The sequence below is a fragment of the Empidonax traillii genome, unplaced genomic scaffold (assembly GCF_003031625.1).
Source record: "Empidonax traillii isolate 1590-97213 ecotype Southwest subspecies unplaced genomic scaffold, ASM303162v1 scaffold446:size905785, whole genome shotgun sequence".
Classification (NCBI taxonomy): Eukaryota; Metazoa; Chordata; class Aves; order Passeriformes; family Tyrannidae; genus Empidonax; species Empidonax traillii.
The window spans coordinates 787803-801908 of NW_020955639.1; positions in this window are offsets into that span (position 1 = coordinate 787803).

The window sequence follows — 14106 nt, forward strand, 5'->3', positions numbered from 1 at the left end:
TTTTTTTTTTTTTTTTTTTTTTTTTTTTTTAATCAAACAGAAAGTATCACAGTGATATTGTATAGAGAAATTGTATGGACATTCAATGTGGAAATTCTTTTAGGGATAGTTTTTTTCTTGTGTAAAGTTGTGATCATTAGTGTGGAGTAGTTCAGACTTGTTATGCTCTTTTTTGGTTTAATAGACCTTTGTCTAAACATTTGACCATTGGTCTGTGTGCATAATCACCTGTGGATGTGTTTTAGTTTCATGATTTCTATGTTTAGATATTTGAAAGTTTTCTACTGAATGCCAGTCATATGAATGTATACCTTGGAACTATGTCATTTGGCAATACAGATCATGACAGGGATCACAGAACCACGGAATCACAGAATATGTTTAGTTGGAAGGGACCCACAGGGATCGAGTCCAGTTCTTAGCCCTGCACAGGACTACAGGAGGAATCCTCAATCTCAGTGTATTTGCTGGTGTTCCTTACTCTTTTTCAGAAATACAACTATCTCATTTTCAAACATGTAAAGTTCACTATAGTTCAGTTGTAAACCTTCTTGGATTATAGACAAAAATTCTGCCAGTTTAAGACTGACATAGCTCAGAGACAATCAGATGAGCCAGAAAAGCCAGGTTCTACACCTGGGATGGGGCAACCCTGTATATACACACAAACTGGAGAACAAAAGTTCGGAGAGCAGCCCCATGGAAAGGGACTGGGGGTGCTGGTTGATGGCAAGTTGAACATGAGTCAACAGTGCCATGGCAGGCAGGAGGGCCAACCGTATCCTGGGGGGCATCAGGCAAAGCATCGCCAGCTGGTAGAGGGAGGGGATTGTCCAGCTCTACTCTGCACTGGTGTAGCCTCACTTTGAGCAATTTTTGGGTGCTATAATATAAGAAGGATATAAAGCTTTAGAAAGTATTCAAAAGATGGATATAAAGATGGTGAAGGGATTAGGGAGAAAGCTGTAAGAGAAGTGGCTGAGATTATTTGTTTTATTTGGCCTAGAGAAGAGGGAACTGAGAGGAGACCTCCTCACAGTCTGCAGCCTCCTTGTGAAGGGAAGAGGAGAGGCAGACACTGATCTCTTCTGTGTGGTGACCAGGGACAGGACCCAAGAGAATGACATGTAGCTGTGTCAGGGGAGGTGTAGGTTGGATATTATGACAAGATTTTTCACCCAGAAGGTGGCTGGATGTCAGGGGTGGACCAGAAGAGGCCTACAGAGAGTGGAGAGAGATGCAGAAAAGCTGCAAGGAAGGCTCAGAAGAAAGGATCTATTTAGAAGACATCTAGCAACTGTAGCTGTGCAGAACTGCTTGGGAACCAGCTACAAGGCCGCAGCATTGCAGCTTCAGCAGATTCCCATGTCCGTGCACCCAGAACAGTCCTTCCATTATTCCCTTAGCTCTCCCTTCCCCCTTAGTGACCTGACATATTTCTGTAGCCTATTCCTCCAAGTTCCCATATCAGTAGCTCTCAGGATTTGATGTTCCTAGCCGGGGTCCTACCCCTATTCCTGAACCTTTTGTATTCCCCTGTATAAAAGCTGTCTTCTTGTTTCAATAAACACCATTTTGTGGGTCATCCTCTGCAGGACTCGTCTCCCATACAAAATGTGCCGCTGGGTCTTGTTGTGGGACCCCAAGTGCTTGGACAATGCTCTCAAGTGCAGGGTGTGATTCTTGGGGATGGTCCTATGCAGGGTCAGGAGTAGGACTCAATAATCCTTGTGGATCCCGTCCAATTCACGATATTCTATAATAAGATTGTTAAGGAACTGACACATCATCTTTTTGATATAACTGAGAAAATCCATTGCCATTATTATGCATTTTTATAACTTATCAAGAAAGAGCAAAATGTAAAACCAACGTTTATCAGAGTATAAATTTAGATTTATTTTGACACATCTTTTCAGTTTTCATTATTAGTAAAGTTATCTTTGAAGTCAGTGAAATTTTCTGGCCTCTAAGTAAAGCAGTATTTCATGTATTTCTCAGAGTGTGCTCTGAGAGTTTGCTTTTTTAATGTGCATCCAGAGAATGTATGTTTGTACATGTGTCTTCAAGAAAGAGAAATACAGAGAGTATAAGAAAGATCAGTAGTACTTTGTGTTTCTGAAATAGAGAACACAGAGTTCTGGATAAAGAAAGAGCCAAATATTCAAATACATGTAAGATCAACATATTTCAGGAGAGCTCATGACAGATATACCTGTGGGACTGAGATCACAGTTTTGCTCTTGTAATTACAGGAAGAGGACTCTGTTTTGGAAAGTGAACCCAAATGCATGGACCAAAGGACGTGGTGTTCCTAGCTATTGCTACAAATATTTTTCTGTTCCTTTATTATTAACTGAAACAGTTTTTAGTGATGCATGTTCCAAAATGTGCTGTTGGCATGGGAAGATGTTGAACCAGCTCTCAACAAGTAATTTGAGAATGTTTCTTTTGAGGAAGCCTAGCGCATATTTCTTTTTTCCTTTCAAATATTTTCAGACTTGTGGTAGGTATCTGATTGACTTTTTTCAGTAAAGTCATTACTTTCTTTTAACCTATACAGGAGATAGTAAAGACCTCTGCCCCAATAACTTCTCTCCCTAGAACTTTATTAGTATTGTGAGGATGGTATAGCCTTACTACTTTTTCATATCTGATGATGCAATCATTTAGTCTGTAAGCAGTCTAGGATTGTAATACAGTCAATGAAAGCTTTACTTGCTCTTCTACAGAGATAGCCTGGCCTCTTATTTCCAACTTAATTGTAACTACAGCTACCATATAAAATTTCATAGACCCTGGTAGATTAAGTCTAGTTTTTAATGTGCATAGTTTTATAAAACATTTATTGGACTTGTCTTTAATGTCTTAGAATATTACTGACAGAAATAGCCTAATTTGAAAATAACAACAAGGGACTTGAAAGCTTTATGAGGAATTATAAAACCATTCCCCAGAGGAATATTATAAGAACGTAGCTTTCAACGTAGTTATGTTGTAACATTTTAGATTTATATGCTATATTGTTAATATGTGAAAGTTATCCACATCTATTTCTTCTACATGAAGCCTCTGACATGGACACTGTTTCCTCTGTGCTTCTGATTTTGATAATCATTAAGGGGGGAGAGGGGAAGGAACACTGGTCTTTTATTAGCTGTCTAAATCAGTGCAAACCACTTCCTTTAACTCCGTTAGAAACACAGTCCTATTCCCTACTTTTATATTACTACACAGAAAATAAAATATTATATGCAGTGCATAGCTTAATACCTAAGAAATACTGCAATGTTAAATTTTCCACTTGTTATGAAACTCTGTGATGCTTCTACATTATAAATACGTCTCAATTAATTTTGTAGTATTTGGTATAACGTTGCTCAACAGGGAATTAAATCCCACAAATTCAAAATCATTTATTTGAAACAACATTAATTTTAAACAACTGTAAATAAGAATAAAAAGGCTTCACTGTTTGTCCTTCAGCAAGTTGGAAATAAAAATTTAGCAGACTGAAATGTTTCTTTGCACAATTGAATGCTTTTGATAGCCCTAGGGTATCACTTCTATTGTTGCATCTGACATGCATAAAATTACCTCCTTTCCTCATACATTGTGAAAGGGTGTTAGGTAAGGCTTCATGTTCCTGTAAATAAAAGGACCTGGAATTCCTCATGGACACAAAGTTGAATATCAGCCAGAAAAACACCCTTGCAGCAAAGAAGGCCAATAGCATCCTGGGCTGCATTGGGCAGAGCATCAAGCACAAGGAACTGATCCTTCCATAGTACAAGAGAGACATGGACATACTGGAATAGGGTCAATGAGGGAACATGATGGTCATTAGGGGCTTGGAGCACTGAGGAGAGGCTGGGAGAGCTGGGATCATTCAGCCTGATGAGGAGTCAGACCATATTTCTGCCTACAAACCCTTACTGTGAAGGTGTAGAACAGACTTAGGCTCACCTCAGAAACACATAGAAACAGGTAAGAGACAATAGACACAAGTTGGAACAATGGAAATTTTGACTGGATATTTAAAATTTTATTTCACCAAGATCATGGTCAAAAGAGTTGTCCATAGAGTGTCTCCATTCAGAGAAATAATTAAAACTGGGCAATGCAAGAGCTGGAAAAAATTGATCTAACCTCGAAACTGGAGCTTTTCCTTGGAAAGCTGGCTAGACCAGATGACCAGCAGAGACCCTGCCCAAGCTAAATTACTCCAAAAAGCTGTGATTTTAACATCTTACAATGGAAATTAAGAAAGGAAAATTCCAGTTTTGAGCTAGGGCTGAACCTGTGAGTACAGAAACAGCATCACATCACATACTTGGCCTGTACGACAGAAGCTCCTCTTATCTTAAGCGTTTCTCGAATTCCCTTGGGCTTAAAAGGCAAAAACAAGAAAGAAACAAAATCCGCCAATAACTGGAAAGTCTTGGAGGAGTGAAGCCAAGAAATAAACAAAATTATGATGTGAAAAAGCTGGAATCACTCCTACAACTTTGATTCCTTCCCTCCTTAATTCCTATGTGCATTCATCATTTGTGTTGTTCAAAAGTGGCTCAGACTTGGAAACACAAGTCCCTTTATATGGTGCTCATCATTCAACCAGTCCTTTTTAACTCTGCCATCAGCTTCAGCTGTATAATTTTTCACAGGATCCCTGACTTTTTCAGACATCATTTATCACGTCAGTCAGTCTTTGTATTTTTTTCTTTTATCATTATTGAGAATATTGTGCCACAGTTCACAGTACTTAATCTTGCTCAGAAAGAATGAAATTCCCCCAAAGAACAAGAAATGTTACATTAAATTGGACCTGATGTCCAATTTTGATGTTATTGTAACACATTTTATTAATTTTATGCAATAATGAAGGTATTTTATAGCTTTGCTTTTCTCCTTTTAAATCCTTATGCTTTAAATATTAACAAGTATGAGCACACAGAAACTTAGAATGAATGTGTATGGAAGTATGCATATGTAGCAGACATATTTATACAAACTTATACTGGAGACAAGTATTCCCATCTCAGATAATAGTTGATACACCTCTTCTAAGCTGGTGATTTGTACTCTCCACCAGTAAATATCACTTCCTCTCAAGTCTTTTAGAACCATCTCAGAAAGGGCTGTCTTTCAGAATAATTAATATTACACAAGTCACAACAGCTTTTGAAGTCTCCTTTGCTGTAAAAGAATAACATATCCAATGTTGCTACTGAAGTGTTATAATGTAATCAGGAGAGCCATTGTGGGTAAATTCTGAAGTTCCCAGAAAAGTATGTAAATATTATCATTTTCACAGCATGTTCCATTGCACATTCAATTACTTAGAGCTCCCTTAATATGACTCGGTTGTTTGTTTCACACAGGTTTTGTTTATGCTGCTGATATCCTTTCATCTTTTCAATGAGGCAGTTAATATGAGCCATCCAAAATATATCCAAGTTACAAACCAGAATGTCCTTTCCATACCCTCCAAAACACTGCTATTTGCAGAGCAAATGTTTTCATTTTAGAGTTTGCTCTTTGAGGATTTCAATATGTTCAGTTCCCCATGAATATTAGGCTGTGACAATATACAGAGTGGATCATTTTCCCACTCTCCGTAATTCCAGCAGCCATGCATGTTAGGAACTCATTTGGCATAAAACAACCATAAATTTGTCTAGCTTTAAGACTACTTTTGAAAGTCACAGGGAGGATTTAGGAACCAAATGATTCTTCAGCCGACAAGGACAAATAGAAAATAAGTGAATCAGGATTTGCAGTTCTTGGGTGCTATACACAGCACAAATTATCTTGGCAATCACATAGTGACACTTTACTACTCTAAATATTCGGCTCTCCTTAGTGTTAAGGGGACATCATGATAAATTGTGGTACATGGCTAAGACTTTCTATATGCGAAAAGTATATCATTACTCACATTCAGATAATTCAGTTGAAGATGGTTGCACTTGTATAATTCATTTGGCATGAAAAAAAAAAACAGCTTTGCTACAATGGAATCCAATAAGGATTTTTTTACAGGTTTCAACTCACTTGCTTGTCTAATCTCAGTTAATTAAATAAACAGTCTCCAGAATTTAACAAAGAATATATTGGAAATTAACCTGTCATGTAGGTGAGATCTGTGTCCACTGAAACAGGATTAAGGTCTTAAAGGAAAAAAACCTTTTAATTAACAGTATAAATATTATGTACCATAAGAGGATTTTAAAGTTAATGAATTTCATGGGCTATTTCAGAAAATCAAATTTAAAACAAAAACCTTTAATGTCTTCAATTAATATAAAAATAGATGTACTTTTTTATTTTGGTCTTTTTTTTTCTTTAGTTTTGATAATCTACTGAAAGACCCAAGGTTTATGTCTGATAATATTGCCCTAAATAATTTATTCTGGAATGGTTCCAAATGTTATGCCAGATCAGGTCCATTAAGAAGTGGAATGTGACCATCTCCAAATGTATTCTGCTTTACTGAGGCAAAAACATATTTTGAAGAGGTAGCTGAATATCAAATAGACCTTTTTTTTCTCTTTGACAAGATCTCAAGTAAGAGCTATATATAAAATCAACTCGATGTGGGGGATTTTTTCATAAGCTGTTTCACTCAGATAAGTTTCACTTCTACGGTGAAGGCAGAAGGGAATCAGTAAGTAGTATATTCTGGCTTTCTCTAGTACGGCATTTCTTTTTTTCTGCTGTAACATGAATATTATAGAGTAGCAGACGGCACACCCACAGAAGTCCCATCTTCCTTTCAAATTCTTAAAATAGGAGTTAATTAGCAGGTCAAACTCCAGACAATTTTCAAATAGATCCCTGCTCCAACGTAATCCCAAATGCTGGACTTGCTTGTTTCATTTGTGTGTTGAGCTCTGGGATTTCAGCCAGGAGGAAAAATTCCCACTGGTGATTACCAGCCATGATTTCTTTGCCATTGCAGAACTACGGCCAGTTCCATCTGAGGCGAATTTCCAATATAAAGCAGTCCAATATTCCATGAACATATTGTTACATTCAAATGTGAGCTCACTTATTTTCTTTATTACCATGTTATGAGTAACAGGTATTTCTTTTCAGTCCCTATTGTTGACTTTTAAATTCAGTATATCATCATTTAGATCTTACTAGCACCTATAATTATCTTAATAAAAGAAACTCTGGTTTTGCATTTGTTTCTAATTCATAACAAATTATTTAACATTCTTTTTTTTTCTTTTTTTTTCTTTTTTTTTAAGGCCTTTGTTGAATGGTCACAAGCTTTAAAATGACATTTCTTTCTGAGATTGAATAATAATAAAATAATAAATAATAAAAGGGTAAAAATTGTGTTCAGTGCCATACATATGCAAAAGTTGTTACTTCGTCATTGCATTCTTCATCTTCCAATATATTATTTGACATGTTCAGTGCTTGGATTACAATGTGTGGACTCAACAAAGACATACAAAAAGCCAATAGCATACTGAGGTGCATCAAAAGAGAGATGGTCAGCAGGCCAGGGGAGGTGATTTTGCCACTCTACTCTGTCCTTGTGAGATCCCACATGAAATGTTGCATCCAGATCTGGTGTCCTCAGCACAGGAAGGACTTTGACCTGTTGGAGAACCTTCAGAGGAGGCCACAAAGACGAAGGAGGAAAGGCTGAGAGAGTTGGGGTTATTCAACCTGGTTGCCTAGAGAGGTGATGATCTTGCTTCTCTCTGGAAGTGTTCAAGGTCAGGCTGCTTGGGACTTTGAGCAACCTGATCCTGTGGAAAATGTCCCTGCCCACAGCACAGGGTGAGGAATGTGATGATCTTTAATGTTCCTTCCAATCATACCCATTTTATGATTCTATGAAAATGGGATATATTTTCATTTGCATTTGTTAACTAGTTCCTATAAGTTATTGACCAGTGCATGGATTGTTAATGGCAGTAAGAAAACACAGAAAAAGAATTCTGGGCTGAGAAATACCCTAAAACATATGGGTCAGAAATAAAATAAAAATTAGTTAATATGTGTATCTAATTATTCTAGAAAAAAAAATTAACACTTGACAATCTTTTTTATTCAAATAAAAGCAGAATAATTAAAAGCTGTAAAATTCTTTAGCTTCTTCTCCCTAATAATGAGCCATGTTCAAGAATATCATAGAGTTATAAAACAATTTCAGTTGGAAGGGACCTTAAACATTATGCAGTTCCAACCCCCTTGTCATGGGCGAGAACATCTCTCAGTAGACCAGGCTGCTCAGAGCTCCATCCAGCCTGGTCCTTAAAACTGCCAGGGGTGAGGCATCCACAACACCTCTGTGCAACCTGTTCCAGTGCCTCACTACCCTCACAGTAAAGAATTCTTTTCCTTATATCTAACCTAAACCTACTCTTTTTAGTTGGAACCCATTCCTCCTCACCCTGTCTCTGGATGCTCCTGTAAAAAGTCCCTCTCCATCTTTTGTGTAAGCTCCCTTCAGGTACTGGAAGGCTGCAATTAAGTCAGCCTAAACCTTCTCTTTTCCAGGCTGAACAAACCCCATTCTATCAGCCTTTCCATGTAAGAGAGTTGCTCCATCCCTCTGATCTCGGTGGCCCTGCTCTTGACTGTCTCTAACAGGTCGATGTCTTTCCTGCTTGACACGTCATACAGGGTATTTAGAACAAATGGAGAAATGAGAGAGTTAATGTCCCTTAACAAGAAATTCAGTTGCAACTGATACAGAGTGTGACATTTACATCGAAACTGTGCTGAGATCATTGTATTCTTGGACAGAATGCAATTTCAGTGTGTCAGCAGTATATTATGTCATTGAAAAAAATTATGGCTTAAGACTTTCATTGCATTCATCAGGTCTTCAAGTCTTCAGCTAAAATGAGAATATTTAAATGGAAGACTACTTTTAATGTACATTAGAAAAAAAATAAAGAAAACTAAATAATAAATCGTCCATAGTGTGCTATTTTTAAGGATGTCAGTGAGCTAACTCAGACAATTTTTCTAAGAGAGTTAGCTAAATGTAGTATCTCCATAAGTATAAGTAAACAATTTGTCTTTACAGATTTACATTTTCTTCTTACTCCACTACAACCAATTCAGAATTTTTGCATATTTTGTTTTTCAACAAGATGCTCTGTTTTATTACGTATTTGAAGCAAATTGAACAGGGCATTTGAAAGATATAGAGGTTCATATTGTTGTCATGATTTCTTTAAGTTTTTTGGAATTTTTGCTTTCTACCTCTATCTGGATTTGACACATGGCTATTCAAGTTTGAAGTTCAGAAGGTGGAATGGCAGGTACAATTTCCTCTAACTTCAGGGACCCCTGGGTCATGCAGGCTGTCTTATACCTCCTAGTACAGAAGCTGCAAACATATCCTGAAGTTTACCACAATTAAAATAAGTACTTCCATTTTCAGCTGAGCAAGGAACTTCACTAGTTCTATCACTTTGCAGAACTGTATAATTTTCTGTCTTGTGTATACTGCAGGGTGGGCACAGGGGATTCTGAGAGGTGATTAAAGTACCAGTTCAGGAAGTTCTTGATTCAGTTTACTTTTGAGAAATTTGGGGAGTTTTCCATGTCTGTATATAAAGCCTTCCAGCAACCAAAACATACTTCTGATGCTACTGAGCAATGGGAGGGAAAGAGTGATATCTTTCGGTTTGCGATTCCTTATAGAAAATTTTGTGTCTCCAAATAAAGTTCTAAGATATGCTCTCCTTTTAAAATATCAGCATGTTATAAATCTGGGAGACCATAGCAGCTCAACTATTTGTGTCTTACTAATGAAAAGTCACTATACTGAATAAATGTTTTTTATGGTGCATGTAACTGTGATGCATCAATGCTATATTTTACTCTCTTTTATGTATATGACTCAACTGTCAGCATGACCAGGCTTGAGTTTGGGATTTTCTGACATAATTTATAACATTTTTGTTGATTTATGAAGATGTATGTGATGATTTCTTAAAATTGCCATTGCCTTGGTCATCTTTTGACTGTAAATATATAGAGATTGATTCTATCAGTAAACTGATGTCATGGGGCTGAGGGAAACTATTTATAGTTAGAGGATCCAGAATGTATGACTTCTATTTAGAATTCATCATTCTAGTTTCTAAGATGAGAACAGCAAAGCCTGGAACATTCCCTTAAGATAAATCTCTTCTCTAGAAGAGCTGCCTGTGTTGAAGACGATGGTGGGCTATCAGGTGCCTTGTCTAATCTCTTCCGCTGCTGACAAGTGTTATTCCTCTGGTAGGCATTAAGATTTAGGAACAGATGCTATCTGCTGGTACCTGCTTTCTCCTTCAATTTATGTTCAATTTTTACTCGTGATGTAATTGTCAGACAACTTATGCTACATAGTGACTTCAGCAGCAGCAGGGGTAACTGGAAATTTCTTCATTTGTCTTGAAATTCATAATGGTAAGTTCCCTTAGCACATCTAGGTGTACAATGCCCTCCTAGAGGTGTCAGCACAGCATTATTAAGGTCTGCGATGATTATGAGACAATTCTCACTGTAATTACTCTGATATTCAGTCAGTTTTACTATTTTCTTAGGCAAGAGGTTACCAGTGAGCATTATCTTTAGTCTGACTGACTTCAGTGAAACTAATGATGCTGAAAGATGCTGCTATTTCCTTACATTTGCAAGATTAAAGATTTACATCGTATTTTATAGTCTGGATATGTGAGGTTACTTTACCACTAAGATTCAGCAACTGTCATGAAAAACCCCATGAAAGTCACCAGTATAATTTTGAAGAGGACTTTCAACAACACAAGTGTTAGATTTCTTCCTTGGGTATGTAGCTGACAAACATGGCAGAAAGGAGAAATGCAGTGTCTCCAGTTTCAAATAGGATAAAAATCAGAGACTGTCTTGCAAATCCCTTGTAAAGTCTTTTCTGCTGTGCCAGGTCTATCCACAACACGACTAGTAGGAATCTATAATTGATCATGAAAGCTGTAATAGAGAGTGTGTCTTCTCACTCTTTTCTTTTAAGAGGACGCAGAGTGGGAATCTATGTTATTTTTGTTGCCACTCATTAATTTCCTATACTGAAAGCTGTGTCTTAGAAACTTTCCAGGGAAAGTGCAAGGGTATTTTTGGACCACTCCCACTACAGCTTCTGTGTGTACTGGAAAGGCAGGATACTGCACAGCTGTAAATGAAGGTTTATAGTGGAAGACTCACAGTGGACTACTTTGCAAAATTAGAGCCTTGGGAGCACAGGAGCTCACGGGATGATGATAGAGCTGTGAATAAATAAAAGGAGATAAAATAAAATAATACATTTGTTCCCTTCCTTTTTAAGCTAGATGCCAAGATTTTGTGTTGCAAATGGTTTTCTTGCACTGCAAGCTAGACATCTTTGAATTATATCTTAAATATACAGAGCTCTGAGAACCAGATTCCCTAAAGATTTATATATCCTTTGTCAGAACGGAAATCCTTACTGCTGCAAACCATCCGGATCCCAAGAATCTGCTTTGTGCTTTTTTTTTCTTTTTTTCTCTTTTATTTCTTTGGCAAGCTTACTGGACTTGTCAGGGGAGGAAGGAATGTAATAGCAAAGGAAGGGAGCGGGTGTGGTGGAGCAGAGTTCAAATTCAATAATTCTTGATTAGCATAGTGGTCATTAAAGAAATTTTTTCCCATAAATACACTAACTTAACCCCTCTGAAATGACACACCAGTTGCACAGCTAAGAACTAGCCAGATACACTAAATCACAAGAGGGATTGGTGACTTTATACAGCTGTGTCAATTTTCATTATAATACAGGAGGATAAAGCTGCCATTACAACAGTTAAAACATTGGCTGTAAAATTAGAAAATTTGTCATTTATTCATTTTCATCTCTATTATTCAAATTTAACAGGAGACACTTGACTTAAGGACTACAAAAAAATTACCAGTTCTCAATGACACTCTCTTTGCTTAATTTAACTGCCTTTTTGCTCTCAAATTCTGAACTGAATTAAGGGATCTAGTGTAGAAGAATGTTTTTACTTGATTATCTCTGGGTTGAAAACAATGTTCTAACAAAATTTATGTTCCCAAAAATCACAGTAATATGATATTTTTTTGAATAACAGTAGTTCTGTTGTTCCAAAACATGGACAAAAATTGAATGTTCAGAAGATGTATTTTTTTTTTCTCTGTCTATTCCATGCTTTGTAAGGGGTCATCTGATGATCCACTTAGATACCAGCATGTCTGGGTTTTTTGAATGGAAGTTTTTGCCTGCAATAATAAAATAAAAGGCAATCAATATTTTCTCTGCAGCAGAAAGACTAGAGGTAGGTGAATACAAAGGTTTTAGCTGTTGATTGGTTGTTGCATATTCTGAAGATCTGGTATGATGCAGGAGAAAGAGATGGCAATGAAAAAGTTATTCCTGCAGTCTGATATCCAGGCACCTCTGCTCTTTATTCTGGTGTCTCAGCATCCTGCTAAACCTCAGGTAGGAAAAAAAAATGTGGATTTTCTCTGGGTTTTATTCTAATTTAAATAGATTGGTGTGTAATTTCAACATTTATCATCTGTCTTTCTCACATGGCTTCAACTTTCTCCCATCTTAATCTTATTACTGCATCTAGCCATGTGTCAGCTCTGTGTATTACNAGATTTAAAAAAAAAAAAAAAAAAGTCATTCTTCCCTTGCTCCCTTCCTTTCTCATCTCTACACCTCATTCAACCAAATGAGTCTCTGTCACTCCTTGACCTCATTCTTACCTCTCCTCTTCTTTCACGAAGGATGATGTGGGCAATCACAGGTTTTGGCTTTCCAGTTCCTGCATCAAAGGGAAGATCTTAACAATTCTGCTGTGCCTAACTGGATACAGGGCATAACAAATTGCCTCTTTTTGAATAAAAATGGAGCCTGAGTATGAACTGGAACTCGTCTGTGATTTCACATCATTCCAGCAAGAGCTTGCTGACTTTATTTGTTGCTTTCTGTCACTAAATCCTTGTAAACAGATTTGAGTCCAGTATTTACTAAGATCTTCATATCACCCTCTGGACAGAATCTCCTGCTGTTGTTGAAGCTGACAGAGACTGTGGCTGAGATGTGTTGATGATGTTCTGGCTGCTTTTCAAGAAAGCACAGATACTCTGAACATCTTTCTAGAATTTTTAAGTAGTCAAATGCTTTCCCATTAAAATTAACAGAGGAAATGGAGAAACAAAGCTTAATGCCTCTTTCTAAACAGATATCTCTGTATACTGATGGTGAGCTAGTATGTTCTGGTTAAGAGACTTGTACATAAGAATCAATATATTCTGTAAACACTAAAATTCATACCCTGATTAGAAAAATAAATGCTCTAAAGACACCTGAACAACAAAAGCAAAGCCAATAAACAAACAGAAAAAGTGTCTCAAAGCCTCCTGCAATATCAGTTGTTTTGAATAAAGTTCTTAACAGAAGCAGAAGTCTTACAAGTTTTTTTTCAGCCTATTATATAAAATAAAGAGAGATCTCATGTCTGGTTTTGGTTAGGGTTGTGGTTGTTCAGGTTTTTTTTTTTTAAATGTGTATTTTATATCCAATAGATGAAGAAACATCAATCTTTGCTCTGTGAATGTGAAGGTAATATGGTCTTTTTTAATTTAAAAAAGGAATTTGCTACCTTTTTAAAAAAAAAATTAAAAAATATAACGGGCTGAAATCAATCTTATTTAGCAAGCCTTAAGGAACTAAAGAAACCATCAATCTTTTCTTCAACTACTTGTCTAGTAATCTCGCAGTAAGACTGTCTTTCACTTTAGATGGAAATGAAGTTGCAATTACAAAAGTGCTTCATTCATTTACTGCTGTCCTTAAACTAAGCATGAGAAAACTAGGATAGGTAAAAATAAGAACTGACCCCAAACTGACTGTAAGGTCAAACTGAACTTGAAACAATTATTCTGGTTTTGTAAGTTGAGAAGACACACTGAACTACAGGGGGAAAAAAGCAATTCTTGATGTAGTTCTTAAAAAGTCAACACATCCTGAAAATTTTCCTGAAAATAGCAGCTTCTGTGAGGTTTACAACTGAAAATGAAGGAAATATTAAGCAAAAAAAATACTTACATGCCTAA